The sequence below is a fragment of the Gymnoscopelus microlampas genome, assembly GCF_963454915.1.
Source record: "Gymnoscopelus microlampas genome assembly, chromosome: 5".
NCBI lineage: Eukaryota > Metazoa > Chordata > Actinopteri > Myctophiformes > Myctophidae > Gymnoscopelus > Gymnoscopelus microlampas.
In genome coordinates, this window is record NC_139942.1 from 2,868,375 (window position 1) to 2,880,915 (window position 12,541).

The window sequence follows — 12,541 nt, forward strand, 5'->3', positions numbered from 1 at the left end:
GATCAAGAACCGCAGAGAGCTGGCCGACGTCAGTTCTAAACTGGAGCAGATGGAGCAGAAGTTACGCCTGGTTTCAAGGTCCGAGAGTGTCCTGGAGCAGAGGTTGAAGGACCAGGAGAGAGGCCACCAGAAGGAGGTGGCCGAGCTGAAGTTTAGAGTGTCCCGCCTCCATCAAATGAAGGAGGATGAGACCCTCCTCGACGCTCCTCCTGCCCTTGGGCCTGACTCGACCGACCCCAAAGTCCCTGTGGGTCCTCGCCCTGCCACGTCCAATGCAGGCGACCTGGACGACACCGTTCCAGCTCGGCTGGATGCCCACTTGATGCCACCCCCGGCCGCTGCTACGTCCACTGCAGGCGACCTAGACGACACCGTTCCAGCTTGGTTGGACGCCCACATGATGCCACCCCTGGCCAGTTCCACCCCGATCCCCTGGACACTGGTCTCTCGGGGTAAACATGGAGGTCCCCACTCACTGGATAGACAGTGCAGAGAGATGAGAGACGACTTGCTATTCGGTGGTATCAGTGAGGATAAAGCTGAGGATAAAGCTGAGCTTGAAAAAATGATTAGAGACTTTATGTCCAAAAACCTCAAACTGTCCGCTGAGGCGGTTAGGAACATAACCTTCTCTAGGGTTCACAGACTGGGCCGACCTGTTGAAGGAAAAACCAGACCAATTATAGCTCGGTTTGAGCACTACGAGCGTAAAGAATTTGTGAAGAGCCGTGGTAAGGAATTGAAGGGGTCCTCTCTTTGGTTAAGAGACCACTTTCCTGAGGAGATCAATAACAGGAGAAAACAACTGTTTCCGATCATGAAGGAACACAGGGCCCTGAATCACGTGGCTTATTTGTCATTTGATGAACTGTACATAAATGGACAACTGTATAAAGACCCAAAGGTGACCCCCTGGCTCTTTTAGATGGAGCATGCTGAGTGTTTTTCATTTCATTTTTCCTAATAATGACCTACTGCATTCACTTTCTTTGTTATGCGTGATATTTTATTTTATTTAAAACTTTAGTCACTTATTATTTACATTTACATTATTGTTATTGTTACTTTGTTGTGATGTTATTTTGAAAAAAAGTTTGACACATTTTGAAAATAAAATTGTAAAATGATGATTTTACTGGTAGTATTTTTATATCGTGTAGATGTAGAGGATTTTCCACTGCAATGCGTTTAAATGACAACAGTCTGGTTTCTACATCAGTGACTTGTGTCCATGACAACCACCCGGAAGCGACTACCACAAACACTGCCGCTTACAGGAACAGTCCAACGCATGTTACTTTTTTCTTTTTGTCCACCTGTAAAAAAAAAAAGACAGAAAAAAAACAAAACAAAATAGACACTTTAGAGAAGCACCAGGGGGCGCTACAGCGTAGAAAGCTTGGGTGGGCTGCAGAACACGGAACTACGCTTTACTTTGGTTCCACCTGGCAGAGTGGTGTCCTCTTAGGGGGCCCCAGTTTTGGCGTGGGGGGCCCATCAACATCAACACAGCATCTTTTGCAGTCTTGACTTAGAAGAAATTCAGGCCGTTTTTTGCCGACCCATGGGGATATAGATGGATTTATACCACCAGGTCCCCAGGCAAAAATTGGCTTATATCCCCCTGTCCCCGGCCGACTTGCGCCCGCGGCTATGGGTCCAGACTCCGGGGAGGGTGCTTAAGAGTGGGTCCCCGGGTTCGGATGGAGAGCCGGGTAGAGGGTTTAGCTGGGCTCTGGCTGAGCACCCCGGTGGGGGCGGGAGGCTCCCCGGGGCCGCTTGGAGAGCCGGGCAAAACCCCATCTTCCACCGTTTTGACTTCTGGACTTAGTCATTTTGACAGATTTTGCAGAATCCAAGTCACGTTAGAGGCTGCATTGATCGATTGATTGATCGATCGATTGAATACTTAACCTCGCCCCCCGGCCCCGCCCCCCGGGCACTCTGTGGGCGTGGCCTATCACCTTGAGGAGCGTGGTTTAAAGCCGGGGGCGTGGCCTATCGGCTTGGGGGAGTGGTTTGAAGCTGTGGCCGTGGCCTATCACCCTGGGGTGTGTGGTTTGAAGCTGTGGGCGTGGACTATTGGCTTGGGGGCGTGGTTTCAAGCTGGGGGCGTGGCCTATCACCTTGGATTGTGGTTTAAAGCCGTGTGCTTGTCCTCTATCGGCGAGTTGTGTGTGGTTTGAAGCTGGGGGTGCGGCTTATCACCTTAGGGGGCGTAGTTTGAAGCTGTGGGTGTGGCTTATCACCTCGGGGGGGGGGGGGGGGGGGGTTTCAAGCTTTGGGCGTGCTCCATCGGCCTGGGGGTGTGGTTCACATCTGTGGGCGTCAAAAATAGCAGATCTACAGGCTTGTAGATCATAGCTCTACGAGCTTGTAGATCTGCTATCATCTGGGGTTGGGCGTGGCCTATCATCCTGTGGTTTGAAGCTGTGGGCATGGCCTATCGGCTTGGGGGCGTGGTCTAAAGCTCTGGGCGTGGCGGGTCGGCTTGGGGACGTGGCTTGTGGCCTGTCGGCCTGGGGTTTGTGGTTTAAAGCCGTGGGGGAGGGGGGCACCAAGGGCACCAAAAGTACCATGGGGTTGTGTTTTAAACAAAATAAAAAGCCACAAAAGAGCATGCTTTTAAAACTACTCAAAGGACGACTTCACCCATTTAAGATGGTTACGGTTCCATTCTGTTACCATGCTCTGTTATAAGAAGTGATTTCATTGTTTTATTTACCTGGTTTATAGAGCTACACTTTAACACTCAGCCACAGTTAATACAATAAAATAAACATCAGTGTTTTCAAGGTATAACACAGTAAATCTTTACCGTAACAAAACATTATATGAAGACACAATGACTGCATTGTATCTAAACAAATAATTCAAACTGTGATATTATGTACTAATGATAATATGTCCGTCCAAACAACACACATCGAGGAGTTACATAAAGCAAGCAGCCAGTTAGCACTTTATTGCACCATTATCGTATGATCAGTCAATATAATAATGAATATGGCATTTTAATTCCTGACTAATGTGGACAGACACTGATGCTCATATTGTTCTAAAAAAGGTTACAAATCTATAAAGAGGCAACACAATAATGTGATAGTCCATCAAGTTGTCTGTATGCATTCAAATACAGTGAGAAACAATACATAAACAACACGATGATAATCAACAGAGAAGCTGAGTTTATTTAATAAAATCAAGTTTACGTCACATTATGTGATTCCTCTACTTTATGCATATGTCTTGTCTTTGTCCTTTTGGAGTAGCATATATGTGTGTCATTTGTCAACTCTAATGCCTTCTTTGGAAAGAAGAACTCATCAACTTGTCTTTTAAAGATGTCAGCCAAACTCAGTTAACACAGAATATAAGTGCTATATAAATGAATTTATAAACCTGCCCAGTCAACACTGGATATAAATAGATATAAATTAACAGCAACAGCGGAAGAAACAACACGATCAAACACAATAATATTTGATGAATGTTAATAATGCAATCATTTTAAACCCCAACATAGTGAGATACCACTACCACATCATAGACAGAAGCAACAGCAACCTCGTCATGGAGTCCTGCGAGGGCGGAGACCTCTCCAGCCTCATCGCTAATTGCATCAAAGAAAGGCATAATCTGGAAGAGCTCAAGTTTCTTTGATCATCATTACGAAACATATATCATGATTGATTAGATCAGATAAGGACAGTAGCAACTGTTATAGAACAGTGCTGGAGCCTGAGTGTCGTCATTTAGGACAATACACAGGTCACATGACTAATCAACAGAAGGTTACACCCACATTGGCAGACCGGACCATATATATAGAATGGATGCTCACTGGTCAGTACGAAGTGTCCTGCAGGCATCAGTGTTACTAGTGACCAGGTTGTTATTGCTGCGTTCGTCATTTTCCGTTGCCAGCTCCGAGAGACTGACGCTGCTTGAAGCTGCTTCTATAAAATGAAGCATGGATTGCTGAAGCAAGAGCTGATCAAGAACCGCAGAGAGCTGGCCGACGTCAGTTCTAAACTGGAGCAGATGGAGCAGAAGTTACGCCTGGTTTCAAGGTCCGAGAGTGTCCTGGAGCAGAGGTTGAAGGACCAGGAGAGAGGCCACCAGAAGGAGGTGGCCGAGCTGAAGTTTAGAGTGTCCCGCCTCCATCAAATGAAGGAGGATGAGACCCTCCTCGACGCTCCTCCTGCCCTTGGGCCTGACTCGACCGACCCCAAAGTCCCTGTGGGTCCTCGCCCTGCCACGTCCAATGCAGGCGACCTGGACGACACCGTTCCAGCTCGGCTGGATGCCCACTTGATGCCACCCCCGGCCGCTGCTACGTCCACTGCAGGCGACCTAGACGACACCGTTCCAGCTTGGTTGGACGCCCACATGATGCCACCCCTGGCCAGTTCCACCCCGATCCCCTGGACACTGGTCTCTCGGGGTAAACATGGAGGTCCCCACTCACTGGATAGACAGTGCAGAGAGATGAGAGACGACTTGCTATTCGGTGGTATCAGTGAGGATAAAGCTGAGGATAAAGCTGAGCTTGAAAAAATGATTAGAGACTTTATGTCCAAAAACCTCAAACTGTCCGCTGAGGCGGTTAGGAACATAACCTTCTCTAGGGTTCACAGACTGGGCCGACCTGTTGAAGGAAAAACCAGACCAATTATAGCTCGGTTTGAGCACTACGAGCGTAAAGAATTTGTGAAGAGCCGTGGTAAGGAATTGAAGGGGTCCTCTCTTTGGTTAAGAGACCACTTTCCTGAGGAGATCAATAACAGGAGAAAACAACTGTTTCCGATCATGAAGGAACACAGGGCCCTGAATCACGTGGCTTATTTGTCATTTGATGAACTGTACATAAATGGACAACTGTATAAAGACCCAAAGGTGACCCCCTGGCTCTTTTAGATGGAGCATGCTGAGTGTTTTTCATTTCATTTTTCCTAATAATGACCTACTGCATTCACTTTCTTTGTTATGCGTGATATTTTATTTTATTTAAAACTTTAGTCACTTATTATTTACATTTACATTATTGTTATTGTTACTTTGTTGTGATGTTATTTTGAAAAAAAGTTTGACACATTTTGAAAATAAAATTGTAAAATGATGATTTTACTGGTAGTATTTTTATATCGTGTAGATGTAGAGGATTTTCCACTGCAATGCGTTTAAATGACAACAGTCTGGTTTCTACATCAGTGACTTGTGTCCATGACAACCACCCGGAAGCGACTACCACAAACACTGCCGCTTACAGGAACAGTCCAACGCATGTTACTTTTTTCTTTTTGTCCACCTGTAAAAAAAAAAAGACAGAAAAAAAACAAAACAAAATAGACACTTTAGAGAAGCACCAGGGGGCGCTACAGCGTAGAAAGCTTGGGTGGGCTGCAGAACACGGAACTACGCTTTACTTTGGTTCCACCTGGCAGAGTGGTGTCCTCTTAGGGGGCCCCAGTTTTGGCGTGGGGGGCCCATCAACATCAACACAGCATCTTTTGCAGTCTTGACTTAGAAGAAATTCAGGCCGTTTTTTGCCGACCCATGGGGATATAGATGGATTTATACCACCAGGTCCCCAGGCAAAAATTGGCTTATATCCCCCTGTCCCCGGCCGACTTGCGCCCGCGGCTATGGGTCCAGACTCCGGGGAGGGTGCTTAAGAGTGGGTCCCCGGGTTCGGATGGAGAGCCGGGTAGAGGGTTTAGCTGGGCTCTGGCTGAGCACCCCGGTGGGGGCGGGAGGCTCCCCGGGGCCGCTTGGAGAGCCGGGCAAAACCCCATCTTCCACCGTTTTGACTTCTGGACTTAGTCATTTTGACAGATTTTGCAGAATCCAAGTCACGTTAGAGGCTGCATTGATCGATTGATTGATCGATCGATTGAATACTTAACCTCGCCCCCCGGCCCCGCCCCCCGGGCACTCTGTGGGCGTGGCCTATCACCTTGAGGAGCGTGGTTTAAAGCCGGGGGCGTGGCCTATCGGCTTGGGGGAGTGGTTTGAAGCTGTGGCCGTGGCCTATCACCCTGGGGTGTGTGGTTTGAAGCTGTGGGCGTGGACTATTGGCTTGGGGGCGTGGTTTCAAGCTGGGGGCGTGGCCTATCACCTTGGATTGTGGTTTAAAGCCGTGTGCTTGTCCTCTATCGGCAAGTTGTGTGTGGTTTGAAGCTGGGGGTGCGGCTTATCACCTTAGGGGGCGTAGTTTGAAGCTGTGGGTGTGGCTTATCACCTCGGGGGGGGGGGGGGGGGGGGTTTCAAGCTTTGGGCGTGCTCCATCGGCCTGGGGGTGTGGTTCACATCTGTGGGCGTCAAAAATAGCAGATCTACAGGCTTGTAGATCATAGCTCTACGAGCTTGTAGATCTGCTATCATCTGGGGTTGGGCGTGGCCTATCATCCTGTGGTTTGAAGCTGTGGGCATGGCCTATCGGCTTGGGGGCGTGGTCTAAAGCTCTGGGCGTGGCGGGTCGGCTTGGGGACGTGGCTTGTGGCCTGTCGGCCTGGGGTTTGTGGTTTAAAGCCGTGGGGGAGGGGGGCACCAAGGGCACCAAAAGTACCATGGGGTTGTGTTTTAAACAAAATAAAAAGCCACAAAAGAGCATGCTTTTAAAACTACTCAAAGGACGACTTCACCCATTTAAGATGGTTACGGTTCCATTCTGTTACCATGCTCTGTTATAAGAAGTGATTTCATTGTTTTATTTACCTGGTTTATAGAGCTACACTTTAACACTCAGCCACAGTTAATACAATAAAATAAACATCAGTGTTTTCAAGGTATAACACAGTAAATCTTTACCGTAACAAAACATTATATGAAGACACAATGACTGCATTGTATCTAAACAAATAATTCAAACTGTGATATTATGTACTAATGATAATATGTCCGTCCAAACAACACACATCGAGGAGTTACATAAAGCAAGCAGCCAGTTAGCACTTTATTGCACCATTATCGTATGATCAGTCAATATAATAATGAATATGGCATTTTAATTCCTGACTAATGTGGACAGACACTGATGCTCATATTGTTCTAAAAAAGGTTACAAATCTATAAAGAGGCAACACAATAATGTGATAGTCCATCAAGTTGTCTGTATGCATTCAAATACAGTGAGAAACAATACATAAACAACACGATGATAATCAACAGAGAAGCTGAGTTTATTTAATAAAATCAAGTTTACGTCACATTATGTGATTCCTCTACTTTATGCATATGTCTTGTCTTTGTCCTTTTGGAGTAGCATATATGTGTGTCATTTGTCAACTCTAATGCCTTCTTTGGAAAGAAGAACTCATCAACTTGTCTTTTAAAGATGTCAGCCAAACTCAGTTAACACAGAATATAAGTGCTATATAAATGAATTTATAAACCTGCCCAGTCAACACTGGATATAAATAGATATAAATTAACAGCAACAGCGGAAGAAACAACACGATCAAACACAATAATATTTGATGAATGTTAATAATGCAATCATTTTAAACCCCAACATAGTGAGATACCACTACCACATCATAGACAGAAGCAACAGCAACCTCGTCATGGAGTCCTGCGAGGGCGGAGACCTCTCCAGCCTCATCGCTAATTGCATCAAAGAAAGGCATAATCTGGAAGAGCTCAAGTTTCTTTGATCATCATTACGAAACATATATCATGATTGATTAGATCAGATAAGGACAGTAGCAACTGTTATAGAACAGTGCTGGAGCCTGAGTATCGTCATTTAGGACAATACACAGGTCACATGACTAATCAACAGAAGGTTACACCCACATTGGCAGACCGGACCATATATATAGAATGGATGCTCACTGGTCAGTACGAAGTGTCCTGCAGGCATCAGTGTTACTAGTGACCAGGTTGTTATTGCTGCGTTCGTCATTTTCCGTTGCCAGCTCCGAGAGACTGACGCTGCTTGAAGCTGCTTCTATAAAATGAAGCATGGATTGCTGAAGCAAGAGCTGATCAAGAACCGCAGAGAGCTGGCCGACGTCAGTTCTAAACTGGAGCAGATGGAGCAGAAGTTACGCCTGGTTTCAAGGTCCGAGAGTGTCCTGGAGCAGAGGTTGAAGGACCAGGAGAGAGGCCACCAGAAGGAGGTGGCCGAGCTGAAGTTTAGAGTGTCCCGCCTCCATCAAATGAAGGAGGATGAGACCCTCCTCGACGCTCCTCCTGCCCTTGGGCCTGACTCGACCGACCCCAAAGTCCCTGTGGGTCCTCGCCCTGCCACGTCCAATGCAGGCGACCTGGACGACACCGTTCCAGCTCGGCTGGATGCCCACTTGATGCCACCCCCGGCCGCTGCTACGTCCACTGCAGGCGACCTAGACGACACCGTTCCAGCTTGGTTGGACGCCCACATGATGCCACCCCTGGCCAGTTCCACCCCGATCCCCTGGACACTGGTCTCTCGGGGTAAACATGGAGGTCCCCACTCACTGGATAGACAGTGCAGAGAGATGAGAGACAACTTGCTATTCGGTGGTATCAGTGAGGATAAAGCTGAGGATAAAGCTGAGCTTGAAAAAATGATTAGAGACTTTATGTCCAAAAACCTCAAACTGTCCACTGAGGCGGTTAGGAACATAACCTTCTCTAGGGTTCACAGACTGGGCCGACCTGTTGAAGGAAAAACCAGACCAATTATAGCTCGGTTTGAGCACTACGAGCGTAAAGAATTTGTGAAGAGCCGTGGTAAGGAATTGAAGGGGTCCTCTCTTTGGTTAAGAGACCACTTTCCTGAGGAGATCAATAACAGGAGAAAACAACTGTTTCCGATCATGAAGGAACACAGGGCCCTGAATCACGTGGCTTATTTGTCATTTGATGAACTGTACATAAATGGACAACTGTATAAAGACCCAAAGGTGACCCCCTGGCTCTTTTAGATGGAGCATGCTGAGTGTTTTTCATTTCATTTTTCCTAATAATGACCTACTGCATTCACTTTCTTTGTTATGCGTGATATTTTATTTTATTTAAAACTTTAGTCACTTATTATTTACATTTACATTATTGTTATTGTTACTTTGTTGTGATGTTATTTTGAAAAAAAGTTTGACACATTTTGAAAATAAAATTGTAAAATGATGATTTTACTGGTAGTATTTTTATATCGTGTAGATGTAGAGGATTTTCCACTGCAATGCGTTTAAATGACAACAGTCTGGTTTCTACATCAGTGACTTGTGTCCATGACAACCACCCGGAAGCGACTACCACAAACACTGCCGCTTACAGGAACAGTCCAACGCATGTTACTTTTTTCTTTTTGTCCACCTGTAAAAAAAAAAAGACAGAAAAAAAACAAAACAAAATAGACACTTTAGAGAAGCACCAGGGGGCGCTACAGCGTAGAAAGCTTGGGTGGGCTGCAGAACACGGAACTACGCTTTACTTTGGTTCCACCTGGCAGAGTGGTGTCCTCTTAGGGGGCCCCAGTTTTGGCGTGGGGGGCCCATCAACATCAACACAGCATCTTTTGCAGTCTTGACTTAGAAGAAATTCAGGCCGTTTTTTGCCGACCCATGGGGATATAGATGGATTTATACCACCAGGTCCCCAGGCAAAAATTGGCTTATATCCCCCTGTCCCCGGCCGACTTGCGCCCGCGGCTATGGGTCCAGACTCCGGGGAGGGTGCTTAAGAGTGGGTCCCCGGGTTCGGATGGAGAGCCGGGTAGAGGGTTTAGCTGGGCTCTGGCTGAGCACCCCGGTGGGGGCGGGAGGCTCCCCGGGGCCGCTTGGAGAGCCGGGCAAAACCCCATCTTCCACCGTTTTGACTTCTGGACTTAGTCATTTTGACAGATTTTGCAGAATCCAAGTCACGTTAGAGGCTGCATTGATCGATTGATTGATCGATCGATTGAATACTTAACCTCGCCCCCCGGCCCCGCCCCCCGGGCACTCTGTGGGCGTGGCCTATCACCTTGAGGAGCGTGGTTTAAAGCCGGGGGCGTGGCCTATCGGCTTGGGGGAGTGGTTTGAAGCTGTGGCCGTGGCCTATCACCCTGGGGTGTGTGGTTTGAAGCTGTGGGCGTGGACTATTGGCTTGGGGGCGTGGTTTCAAGCTGGGGGCGTGGCCTATCACCTTGGATTGTGGTTTAAAGCCGTGTGCTTGTCCTCTATCGGCGAGTTGTGTGTGGTTTGAAGCTGGGGGTGCGGCTTATCACCTTAGGGGGCGTAGTTTGAAGCTGTGGGTGTGGCTTATCACCTCGGGGGGGGGGGGGGGGGGGGTTTCAAGCTTTGGGCGTGCTCCATCGGCCTGGGGGTGTGGTTCACATCTGTGGGCGTCAAAAATAGCAGATCTACAGGCTTGTAGATCATAGCTCTACGAGCTTGTAGATCTGCTATCATCTGGGGTTGGGCGTGGCCTATCATCCTGTGGTTTGAAGCTGTGGGCATGGCCTATCGGCTTGGGGGCGTGGTCTAAAGCTCTGGGCGTGGCGGGTCGGCTTGGGGACGTGGCTTGTGGCCTGTCGGCCTGGGGTTTGTGGTTTAAAGCCGTGGGGGAGGGGGGCACCAAGGGCACCAAAAGTACCATGGGGTTGTGTTTTAAACAAAATAAAAAGCCACAAAAGAGCATGCTTTTAAAACTACTCAAAGGACGACTTCACCCATTTAAGATGGTTACGGTTCCATTCTGTTACCATGCTCTGTTATAAGAAGTGATTTCATTGTTTTATTTACCTGGTTTATAGAGCTACACTTTAACACTCAGCCACAGTTAATACAATAAAATAAACATCAGTGTTTTCAAGGTATAACACAGTAAATCTTTACCGTAACAAAACATTATATGAAGACACAATGACTGCATTGTATCTAAACAAATAATTCAAACTGTGATATTATGTACTAATGATAATATGTCCGTCCAAACAACACACATCGAGGAGTTACATAAAGCAAGCAGCCAGTTAGCACTTTATTGCACCATTATCGTATGATCAGTCAATATAATAATGAATATGGCATTTTAATTCCTGACTAATGTGGACAGACACTGATGCTCATATTGTTCTAAAAAAGGTTACAAATCTATAAAGAGGCAACACAATAATGTGATAGTCCATCAAGTTGTCTGTATGCATTCAAATACAGTGAGAAACAATACATAAACAACACGATGATAATCAACAGAGAAGCTGAGTTTATTTAATAAAATCAAGTTTACGTCACATTATGTGATTCCTCTACTTTATGCATATGTCTTGTCTTTGTCCTTTTGGAGTAGCATATATGTGTGTCATTTGTCAACTCTAATGCCTTCTTTGGAAAGAAGAACTCATCAACTTGTCTTTTAAAGATGTCAGCCAAACTCAGTTAACACAGAATATAAGTGCTATATAAATGAATTTATAAACCTGCCCAGTCAACACTGGATATAAATAGATATAAATTAACAGCAACAGCGGAAGAAACAACACGATCAAACACAATAATATTTGATGAATGTTAATAATGCAATCATTTTAAACCCCAACATAGTGAGATACCACTACCACATCATAGACAGAAGCAACAGCAACCTCGTCATGGAGTCCTGCGAGGGCGGAGACCTCTCCAGCCTCATCGCTAATTGCATCAAAGAAAGGCATAATCTGGAAGAGCTCAAGTTTCTTTGATCATCATTACGAAACATATATCATGATTGATTAGATCAGATAAGGACAGTAGCAACTGTTATAGAACAGTGCTGGAGCCTGAGTATCGTCATTTAGGACAATACACAGGTCACATGACTAATCAACAGAAGGTTACACCCACATTGGCAGACCGGACCATATATATAGAATGGATGCTCACTGGTCAGTACGAAGTGTCCTGCAGGCATCAGTGTTACTAGTGACCAGGTTGTTATTGCTGCGTTCGTCATTTTCCGTTGCCAGCTCCGAGAGACTGACGCTGCTTGAAGCTGCTTCTATAAAATGAAGCATGGATTGCTGAAGCAAGAGCTGATCAAGAACCGCAGAGAGCTGGCCGACGTCAGTTCTAAACTGGAGCAGATGGAGCAGAAGTTACGCCTGGTTTCAAGGTCCGAGAGTGTCCTGGAGCAGAGGTTGAAGGACCAGGAGAGAGGCCACCAGAAGGAGGTGGCCGAGCTGAAGTTTAGAGTGTCCCGCCTCCATCAAATGAAGGAGGATGAGACCCTCCTCGACGCTCCTCCTGCCCTTGGGCCTGACTCGACCGACCCCAAAGTCCCTGTGGGTCCTCGCCCTGCCACGTCCAATGCAGGCGACCTGGACGACACCGTTCCAGCTCGGCTGGATGCCCACTTGATGCCACCCCCGGCCGCTGCTACGTCCACTGCAGGCGACCTAGACGACACCGTTCCAGCTTGGTTGGACGCCCACATGATGCCACCCCTGGCCAGTTCCACCCCGATCCCCTGGACACTGGTCTCTCGGGGTAAACATGGAGGTCCCCACTCACTGGATAGACAGTGCAGAGAGATGAGAGACAACTTGCTATTCGGTGGTATCAGTGAGGATAAAGCTGAGGATAAAGCTGAG